Here is an 11,182-nt window from a genome sequence, read left to right as displayed (position 1 = left end):
CTAAACGGCAAGTTTCATGAACCGATCATACCGTCCACATGTGAGAGACCTTTAGATAACACTGTACCTTCTAGTAAAGAGTATGCGATAACGAGAAAGACTACCAAGGGGCTTGCCGATGTATTATATTTTGCCAATTGATACAATATTAATGAATGACATTAATTTCTATTTATAATGAATGATATAAATTACTATATATGATGTGAAGTTGGTATTGTTGGGTGACTCTTCGACAGAATAGCCTTCCAACGATGATGTGAATGAGGAGCAAGAAGCAGCGTCTCATAAGTGTGCCTATGAGGAGGTGGATGAGAGGCTGGCTCGTTAGCTGTGCACTACGGAGGAGTAAGAAGCAGCGTCCTGTAAGCGTACCCAGGAGGTGGAGGACGAGAGGGTGGTCTGTTAGTGTGCTACGGAGGAAGCTGAAGGCTCAAACCATAGAGGCATTCAAACGTCAGATTTCGATATTTTTTACACGCCGGCGAGCCTAGAGAATAGGCGACGCTGCAGTCAATCAGGCGTGGCCAGGTCCTTCGCTCCACCACCATCGGCCCCATGATGTCCCTAGACGTACACACGCCATCAGTCGTTAGTGCAGAGACACTGTCCTCATCGCGGGAGAGATAGAGGGATACTGGACTGGCTCAACTCGACTGACTTTTCAAGAGGTGACGTGTAAGAACTGTTATGTATATATGTGTGTTTGTCGATGCATAACTTGTAATATGTGTTCATTTCTATGTATTAATGAATGTGCTTTTATTATTGATTTACAGTAAATATATATATCATTTTATGCATGTATTGAGAGAGAGACGGAGAGATCGAGAAAAGAGAGGGAGTACAAAGAGTACAAAGAGAGGGAGGACCGACGAGGGAGGAGAGGGAAAACACTGCTGGCTGAAACCTTCAGCCGGCAATGATACCTTGGGTATCACTGCCGGTCAAATCCTTTAGCCAGTAGTGATAACCTCTTCTACTGCTGGTCCACCAAGCCGACATTAATATTCTTTGACTATCACTGTCCGTTGCCTACTGTCGGCTTTAAAACCGACAATGAAAGTGGTTTTGGGGCTGACAATGAAAAGATTCTACAGTAGTATATATGCATGTCTCTACATCATGTAAGCTAGCCAGGGGGAAAATAATAAATAGACAACATACGGTACCGTATTTGTCAAAATAGACAACATATTATTGTATTTATAAATTTAGCACCTATATTCAGCACCTCAAATACCGAAAACCCGATTTCAGAACGTGAGATACCGAAAACGGATGGGCCCAACCGTTTTCAGAATACGCCACTGTGCACAGTATTCGGCACCTCAGATGCTGAAAACAACCTATATTTGGTACCTCAGGTGCCGAATACAGCAGAACTATGCACCATCACTCTCTGTTGTGCGTCGTCGCTCGCGAAGAGAAGCTAGCACCTGTGTTGTACGTGTGTGTTTGAGTTTTTTATTTAACTCTCAAATTTATTTGAAAGTATAAAAATAGTCCAAAAGTTAAAAACGTTTTCATGAGTAAACTAGAGCTCACTATCAACCCATTTTAATTGGTTTGATCCAAAAAGTCTGAGACGGTATTTAATTAAAATTTTCCAAATAAGCCTATTTTTATAATTCTAGGATTTTTTAATGCCTCAAATAAATTCTAAAAATCTAGAAAAATTCACTAATATTCTTCTCATGTGATGTACTAATTTATAAAAATATTTCCAACCATAGGTTATTTGGGGGGGGGGGGGGGGTGAGTTCCTTTGTAATTTATTTATATGTATTTTTATCATTTCATGTAATATTATATTTTTAATTCAATTTGAATAAAAAATAAATATGGTACCGTATGTTTTCTATTTTGATTTTTTTTTAGTTTTTGTGCATATTTGAATGATCAGATGGTGGATCAGAATTTTCTCATCTTGTCACCTATTTTGTCTATTTTGGATTTTTGCCGAATTTTCTTGGCCTTTGCGCAATGGTGGGCATTGAGAAATATAGCTAAAAGGAGGGAGTAACATACTTATGTGTCACCTTAGAGCATAATACGATCATACCACAAGTCCACAACATATAAATTCGACGAGATATGAGTCTAATGTTCTACATTGCTCAGATCAACGTTGCAGAACCAAGAAGCACATGTTTCACTTGGCTAAGCCAGGACGGAGCAAAAAACTGTATAAAGCTAGCTAGATCATGCTAATCTCAGTTATCTTATACGTATCTTAACATAACATGATCCGCTTCTCCACATCAAGAAAAGCCTTGAGGCCATCCATCTTGCCACCTATGCACATTCACTTGAATCAATGCTAGGTAAGAACCAGAACTAGTCACCGGCGGTGAACACGCTCAGCCAGTGCGGCACCGTATTCAATTATGAATTTTTAGGTTTTGTGTGTATTTATTTATTTTATTCAAATTGAATTAAAAATAGAATATCACATGAAATGATAAATATACATATAAATAGAGCATTATAAAAGAACTTACTTTTTTCTCAAATAACCTAGGGTTGGAAATATTTTTATAAATTAGTACATCACATGAGAAGAATATTAGTGAATTTTTCTAGATTTTTGAGAATTTATTTGAGGCATTAAAAATTGCTAGAATTTATAAAAATGGGCTTATTTGGATAATTTTAATTAAATATTGGCTCAGACTTTTTGATCAAACTAATTAAAACGGGTTAATAGTGAGCTCTAGTTTACTCATAAAAATATTTAGAATTTTTGAACTATTTTATACTTTCAAATAAAATTAAGAGTTAAATAAAAAAACTCAAACACACGTACAACACAGCTGCTAGCTTCTCTTCGCGAGTGATGACGCACAGCAGAGAGCGACAACGCACAGCTTGACTGTATTCGGCACCTGAGATACCGAATACGATAATGTGCACCATATTAGATACTTGAGGTGCCGAATACATGCTATTTTCGGCATCTAAAGTGCCAAATAATATACACAGTACCGCATTCGGTACCTTAAGTAGATACCGAATACGGTAGGACCTATTCATTTTTGGTGTCTTACATTCTAAAATTGAATTTTCAGTTTTTAAGTGCTGAATACATATGCTAAATTTATAAATACATTAATATATTATCTATTTTAAACGTATATTATCTATTTTTGATTTTACACGCTAGCCGGGCAGTGCAACTCTGCGTCCAATGTACATGTCGTGCTTTCGTGCTTTACGATGTTAATAGCAGACCTACCGGAGCTAGGTCGACGCTGCCTGGCTCTCCCGGGAGCCCTGCATTGTCATGTATTGCCATGTCATGTCATGATCGTTGAACTGTGTCAATAGCATGCTTGCATGTCGCATTCTCCTGCAAATAAACACCGCTAACCACCGGCATTGATTTTTTAACCATGAACTCCGCGATTGAATGGATAGAAGCGGCGCAAGCTAGTGCCATGTCGACTGTGGACTCACGAGTGATGAATGGCGCACGTCGACGTTGGCACATTTGAATAAGAGCAACGAGCAGCAAACGCGAAAGTGATGGGTTTACATGGGCCAGAGCTAGTTAATTTGAGGGCGAGAACGAAGGGGAAAGAACTTGAATCGCGGTCCCTTTCGACGAAGATATCGGCTGATCTCATGAGCTTGGATTCACGGCGGTGCTGAGATTTTGGTGACCGGACGAATTTATTGGATAAATTTTACTGGAGGTGTTGGTAAACATAATTTATTAGCTATACTGGATAAAATTGATATAATTTTTAATAAATTCAAATAAAATACTAGTAAACATGATAAATTTTTCTACTAGAGTCCATCGGTAGATCTAGTAAACCAGGTTTATCACCGATTTTCGATCGAAATTTTTTCCTTGGTAACTTCCGAGACTTTTAAGCATGTTTGGTTCGTGTTTAAGTTTGCTACACTAAAATTAATCAAATGTGGCTTACCATAAAAAATGTGGCTAAGAAATTTTTAACTACAAATATGATCAAGTTAGTTAAAAAATTGAGTGTATGACGTGTCGATCAGAGGTTAACAAAATGTGATTTGCTATAGTTGTGATAGTCAACCAAACAGCTGCCTAAAAACATATTACGTGACTAACTTTAGATGTGGCAAACATAAACCCTGTTTGTTTGGGATTTCGTTAGCTTCTGCTTATCAGAAGCCAGAAGCTGAAGCAAATAGTCTACATTTGTTGGCTTCTAGCTGTGATTTTTCAGAAGCAAAAGTAACCTTTATTACTACAGAAAACTGAGAAGACATAAATAAGTCTAGATATCTTTATACTAGAATCAGCCTTCTAGATAAACCACATTTTATAAAAGCCTAGATGAATAGTATCTTAAATTTGAACCAAACAGACCTTTAGTTTTCTGATGACATGATCCTCCTCCTTCTGATCAAAGGTAGCCGCTCTGTGCCATTTGGGCTCCTTGCCTTGCTGATTTGGTTTCTTCCCACCATTTTTGGTCTGTGAGGAGCCGTGTGGCTAATGGTGGCCTTGCAGGCGATGCATGCATGAGGTGTCAACGGGGTTTCGATGATTGTATGTTGCTAGTTTGAATGCCTGGTTTGTGGGTGGGAGGCTATGGGCGAAAGCCTATCCCGACTTGCTGTTGGTGCCGGTAATGGCGACACCCTCTAGCGCCACTCCCCTCCCTTGAGGCATTATCGTGGTGTCACCCACCACCCTTAGGGGACTCTCCGGTGAAAACCCAAGTTCAGTCTTTCGGATGGGCGACGATGGCATTTTTGACGTTGCATCCTCCCTAGAGGCATCGCCTTGGAGGTCTCTCCCCCTATTTGAGCCACCTGACAGAGGCTTAGAAGTTTTGACGAGGTTGCTGCTTCTTTGGAGTTTCTCTTTGTGTTCGGGTGGATAGCTGACATGCATCGGGAAGAACGTGTTGAGGTGAAGTCGGAGCTGCTAAGTCGATTTCGACAGAGCTTGACAACGATGAGATGAGACAGAGCTCTTTCTTGTGATGTCAATGGTGGTCGTGGGCGCATGCATGACGAGAATGAGGCAAGGGTTAAGGTCCGCTCTGTGAAGTCAGAGCTGCTGAGCTGTTGGAGCGGTAAGCTTGGCAACGATAACAGGTATTGTACTCTGTCATTTTTAGAGCTATGTTCAGTCGTTTGAGGCTCTTTTTTTTGCCAGTTTTTACAACTATATGCTTTTGTGATTTGGTTTTTCTTATAAATTTGATTAATTCTTTTCTTTTCTAATATAAAATCAGTAGAGCTCGTGCCTGTTGTTTCAAAAAAATAGTACAGAGCAAACGGTTGCCTCTGTTCTGAATCGGCTACCAACATCTGCAAAGAGCTAATAATTCATCGTGTACATGAAGCAATAAACGACATGATAGTTGCTATATCCTACTAGGAGTATCTTTTTGCACGCTATCAAATGTTAAAAATGGATGAACAGTTCATGGACCACGACGGAAGCATACAAAACCCTTCTGTCTCGGGGCGGCGACACACTGTCTACGGATTTCGACAGAAATGACAGCAAGATTCGTCCAGTTTACTCGATTGGCGCAGGAGAAATCACAGATCTGAGTAGACTCTTTATACTAACAGTACATCTCGTGTTTCTTTCATATTCCATTGTCTTCTTTCTGTTTGTACCTACTTTGACTTTGTAGTCCTGCTGCCTCGAAGGCACGACAAGAATAGTTTAGAGATTCAAGAGACATGCATGCAACAGAAGCTAAAAATTTCACGTGGCAACGCAACCCTCTGTTCTTAGAAATTCGACATATATTCTTGTTAGTCCCAAACAATAAACACATTACAATTTAAGACATAACCATTGTGCTAAAGTTCTTCAATCAAACCTCACGAGTCACAGGGAGCTGCTACCCAATCTTCGGCTTCGGACCGATGACCATCAAAGCACAGCAGCTCTTGTTGCATGTTGCGGTCCGCGAGTCAGTATAGCTGATGAAACATCTTTCCGAAGGAATGCTGACGAAGCATTTGGCAGCTGACACTGGCTTGGTTGGGCTCTCGTTATCCTGCCATCAAAACTATCGTGTACGGACCAAGACAAAGGTCGCATCTGGGACCAAGGGGATCCGTCAGAAACGTCACTTCCGCTCGTGTCGCTGCTCGATTCAGGGGGCTCTAGTCTCTAGAGCTACCTGGTTACCTGAAGCTGACGCAAAAGGCAAACGAGAGAGATCGATCGGGTTGGTTAGACAATGAACTTGGCCTAAGCATGATTAGACATAAACTCGGGTGGGTCCCATCAACGCATACACCCGTGACAGCTCCTTGCCACGTGGGACCTGGTTTAAGGACTATCCTCGTCGTTTAAGGTTGTGCTAGAGCTACTGACAGTGTCCACTCCAACTCGCCGAGTTCAGTTCGGACCCATTTCAAAGCTGAGGCTGGAGCTGGAGCTACAGCAAACAGAGCCCTAACTCGCCCCAGTACGTGCAGTGAACTGACCAGTGACTGCTCGACTGAACAGCGCAACAAAGTAACTCGTTCTTCAACGCGCCGGTTTTGTTCGCCATGCCGTGGTCTCGTGACCCCTTGAGCTGCGACGCACGACGTCACGGTTCCACAAAAGTTGGCAGGGCTGCAGGGGCCGTGCCACTTTTGCGTTAGTCGAGCGTTTCGCCGTTTGCAAGTTGCAGGGCCGGCATCAACGGGTCCACTCGGCCCAGTAGTATTTTCTGTACTGCACGTGGAAACACAAGCCGGACACTTTTAGGAAATCTATTTGGGCCAGGCAAACTAGCTATGCGAAAAGGACATAATTTTTTTATATTTTTTCTTTAATATTTGCAAGAATGCACGTCTGTTTGGAAAAATGCAGAAGTAGGCTATCGTCGTCTGTCCATCGGACGAGATCAAGTAAACGTGCGACACCTTGCACTACTTTTTAAATTCAATTTGAATTCAAACAAATTCAAGATATAATTCAAATTGAATTAAAAAAAAAAGAATATCACTTGAAATGATAAAATTGTAAATAAATAGGGTATTACAAAGTAACTTACTTTTTCACCAAATCAACTAGGGTTCGAAATATTTTTATAAATTAGTATATCATATGATAAGAATATTAGTGATTTTTCATGATTTTTAGAAATTTATTCAAGGCATTAAAAATTTCTATAAGTTATAAAAGTAGGCTGCTTTGGAGAATTTTAATTAAATATTGGTTTAGACTTTTTGGATCAAATTAACTAAAATGGGTTGCTAGTGAGCTCTAATTTGCCCATGAAAACGTTTAAAAAAATTTAGACCACTCATGTACTCACAGATAAAATCGAAATTTAAATGAAAATATGAAAACACACAAACGTACACACATCAGACATGGTTGGGTGAACAGTACACATGAAAAGTACTTGTCTAATCCTTGGGTGATATGTTTTGGTGGGTCTACTAGCACTTAGATCTCACCTGTTCAGCAGATAAGATTAATGTCTCGTCCACTGAACGAGTGATATCTTGTGGATCTCGCATGTCCATCGGTTTTTTATTACTTGATAGGCAGGATTTATAAGGTGTCGTTCATTTAGCAGACGAGAATTTGATCTCGCCCGATGTACAGACGACAGTATTATATTTCTGTGATTTTTTTAAGCGGATTTGTATTCTTGTAAGTATTGAAGAAAGAAATATATATAAAAAAATTCAAAAGGACAGGACTACCGCTCAACTTTCGCCATCGGTCAGTTTGGGCCTGACTTCTCTTTTCATGTTTGTTACGTCACGCTGGTATGATCTCTAGCAAACCGAAATTTTAACATGCACGAGTTTCTCGTGCAAAAAAACAAAACTAAACCAAAAAAAAAGTTGAAAGAGAAATCTGGCCAGGAAGATTATGTGCCTTGGTGGACTTTGAATTGGCTACGTATCGCGGCGGAATGGAAAGTGCGGAATTTTCGCTTATGTATAGTGCCCTCGTTATTATGAATCCTATAACTATTAAACCTTTCTTTTTTTGAGGAAGGGGATCCTATAAACTTAAGCCGAACAAGTCCGGACAGTCCGTATTGTTGGATCGTTAGCGAACACGATCATCATTCTTCCTGCTCGGCCCAGCACAAATCTCTCGTCGAACATGTAGCCCAGTTCATAGCCTTTTCTCAGCTGATAGCCCAGTGTACAACTGCACTTCTTATTTTATTTTTATTTTTGTTTTTCTTAATGACATACCCCTATTTTTTTAAGACAAAAAGTTCCTGCAATTCACTATAGAAGAAAAGAGTTGATTCAGTTTATGAAAAAAATTAGATCCAAAAACCTTACAAACGCACGGTAAAGACCCACGACACACTATTCATTATCAACCTACAGATGACGAAGCCTGTCATAAGTTATTGTTGTCAAGCTAGTCGCAATAGCGACACAACAGCTCCGACTTCTCACAATGGACCTCAGCCTATACCTCATTATCATTGCACCCACACACACAGCTACCACCGAAAAAGCCTCGAGAAAGAGCATATTGCGTGACATCGTTGTCAAGCTTCGTTGCACCTCAACGACATACAAGCTCCAACTCCACACCAACACGAACAACCCAAGCCTGTCAGCCGCCTTCCATGAAGCATGAAGTGCAACTCAAGGAAGCAGAAGCCTTGTTATCACCCTAGCCCCGAACCTCATCACCACCAATCTTAATGTCAGTCTCATCCAGCGCAGGGCCGAGGTAATGCCTCCACGGAGGACACGACGTCAAATATGCCGTCATTGCCTAACCTCGAAAGAGGTCAGGGTTTTCACCCAAAGAATCCTCTCAGGGTAGGGGGACAAGGATCTTGTAGCGACGCATTTAGGAAGGATAACGGCACCCAAAAGCGTCGTCATCACCAGCATTGATAGATCCAAGTTAGGCTTGCGCCTAAAGCCCCCCACCACCTAGCATCCTACGCCCATGTTGAACACCAATTGACCACCGCCGACGTGCGCCGCAACAAGGACCGAGCCGTAGGTCGCCGAGCCCCATGGACGCCTCCACCGCACCGCGACAAAGGTAGACGCAATCGGCGCAGCACGCGGGGAATTCTGTCGACGAGAGCGTGAACGTACGGTTCCGGGACCTCCGCTATGGTCCCCATCGGGAGTAGATCTACCGCTCTCCATGGCAGCCAACCAGCAACACACCACCGTCGCCACCACCTCACCTCAGCGACATGCCCAACTGTAGCACCGGCAGCATCTCCACCTCTGAGAACCGGCCCACGCCCGAGCTGCGCACCAGCGCGTTGCCGTGCTCCAAGTCGAAGCACCACCAAGATGTCGTCGTACTACAAGGTCTTCAGCCCCATCACTAGCACTAGCTTCTATGGCGCCCGCAAACTCCACCATCGCCGCCACCACCGCTAGCCAGCCACAACGCCGCCGCGACCTCCGTGGATGCTCCGGCCTAGCTAGATCTAGCCGTCATGGCGTGCTGCCACCTCCTCCTCCGCTACCACTTCCATCATGGTCACTTTCGTGGACGCCCCGATCCGGCTTGACCCGGTGAGATCTAGCCAAAACGAGGCGCAGATCCAGCCGCTCCTGGACGTAGCACCGCCGAACCCTTCGTTCCCTTCAAACACCGAAAAGAAGAGACCTGCCGCCGCTGTCCTTGCAACCACACAAAACCTCTGGTGGCATGCATAGGCAGCGGCGAGATGGGGATGCCAAAAGGAGGGCCTGACTGCACGATGGAACGGTGGCCGCCGAGTTGCCCCCCTCACGGGGGCTAGGCTCAATTAACATGGATGTTAGAAACATAAATGCACATTTCAGACTTGACCAAAGTGAAAGATTCTGTTTATCTCGATCGTCCTGTTCTGAGACTTCTCACCTCTCACCCATTGGCTGCTCCCCGGTGCCCGCCCAGTCCTTTTCGACTCCGCATTTCTTCTCTTTTTTGAATATTCCGCATTTCTTCTGACTGACTGTGCAGACACGTTCCGGCCGGCAACGAATTGGTCCTGGCCTCCTGGGTCTGGACCAAAATCTCCGATTGTTCATAAGTGCCAGAAAAAAATCCGCAACAGTCAGGCGCTGAATCACATGAACCTCTCGCGGTTGGCGTGCCGAAACGGGATCTCATCTCGCAGGTGTCAAGCTTGCAAAGTCAAGCAAGAAATTTAATTCCTTGGACCCGTTATCAACATGGACCTCCATTTGTCCACCCATGTGAGGTCACATGCCCAGGAATAGGATCATGGAAATCGAAGCTCCCGGTGCTGAAATCCTTGCACCCATGCGTGGCCATGGACACTGGTACCTGGTCATTCACGGGTGCATCGAGAGGAATTTCTATTTCATTTGGCCATGCAAATCAAGGTGTAGCCATCAATGTGCCAGATCAAGAGGAAGATGGACTGTATGTGATGGTTAGCTAGGTTGTACCTCTTCTGTTTGTTCCATTTCCTTGCTAGGCATGTTTTCTTGTTGGACCATTCGATGGATGGAAGGTGCAGTCGGTAACGAGGGAGAAGGCCGAGCAGTTGTGAGCTAGACTGATGCGAATGAACATGTTTGTATGGTCTGTAATGAAGTTGTTAGGGGTCCTTTTTTTTAACATTGTTCACCCACAGACATAGAAGAAAATGGTCACTTACATAAATAGGTAAATAGTCATACCAGTCGCTTTCTCCATCGTTCTCCTTCTCTCTAACTGTGCTGTTCACTGCCTTCTAATGCGTCACTGCAACATGACAACCATGGCTTGCTTTTGTGAAGGATAAGCTCCATTTTTTTTTTGCCGGTCTCAGGTGATATCTAGCCCGTGGAGGATTCGTCAGCTTCACTAGCAATCTTGACGGCAGGTTATACTAATCTATTTAGCCCTGCTGACTCATTCTGCAGGAGTCGGTTTCACCACGAAGTCCATCACAGAACCCTACTCAAGAATATACAAACGATACGTTCCAAGTTCAGAGACCACGTCTCCCAAAGTTCCAACTCCATCTGGAACCATACACGCACGCGCGTGATCGACGAAGATCCGAGACGCTGCATAGAATCACTATTGTTTCCTGTGGATTATTTGCCTGTGACATCCCCAGGTGACAATCAAAGGGATCCAAACGCCAAACATTTCAGAGACTTGATTATCGTCAGCGTACAGGCACGGTCGAGGATGGGGCTGTGGTACTCAATTCAGTTGGTCACCGAACCAAAGGCGACCTCCTCTCATCCGGGCATCCATCCCATG

This window comes from Phragmites australis, chromosome 2 (genome assembly GCF_958298935.1).
Source record: "Phragmites australis chromosome 2, lpPhrAust1.1, whole genome shotgun sequence".
Taxonomy (NCBI): domain Eukaryota; kingdom Viridiplantae; phylum Streptophyta; class Magnoliopsida; order Poales; family Poaceae; genus Phragmites; species Phragmites australis.
Note: the sequence above shows the minus strand (reverse complement) of the source record.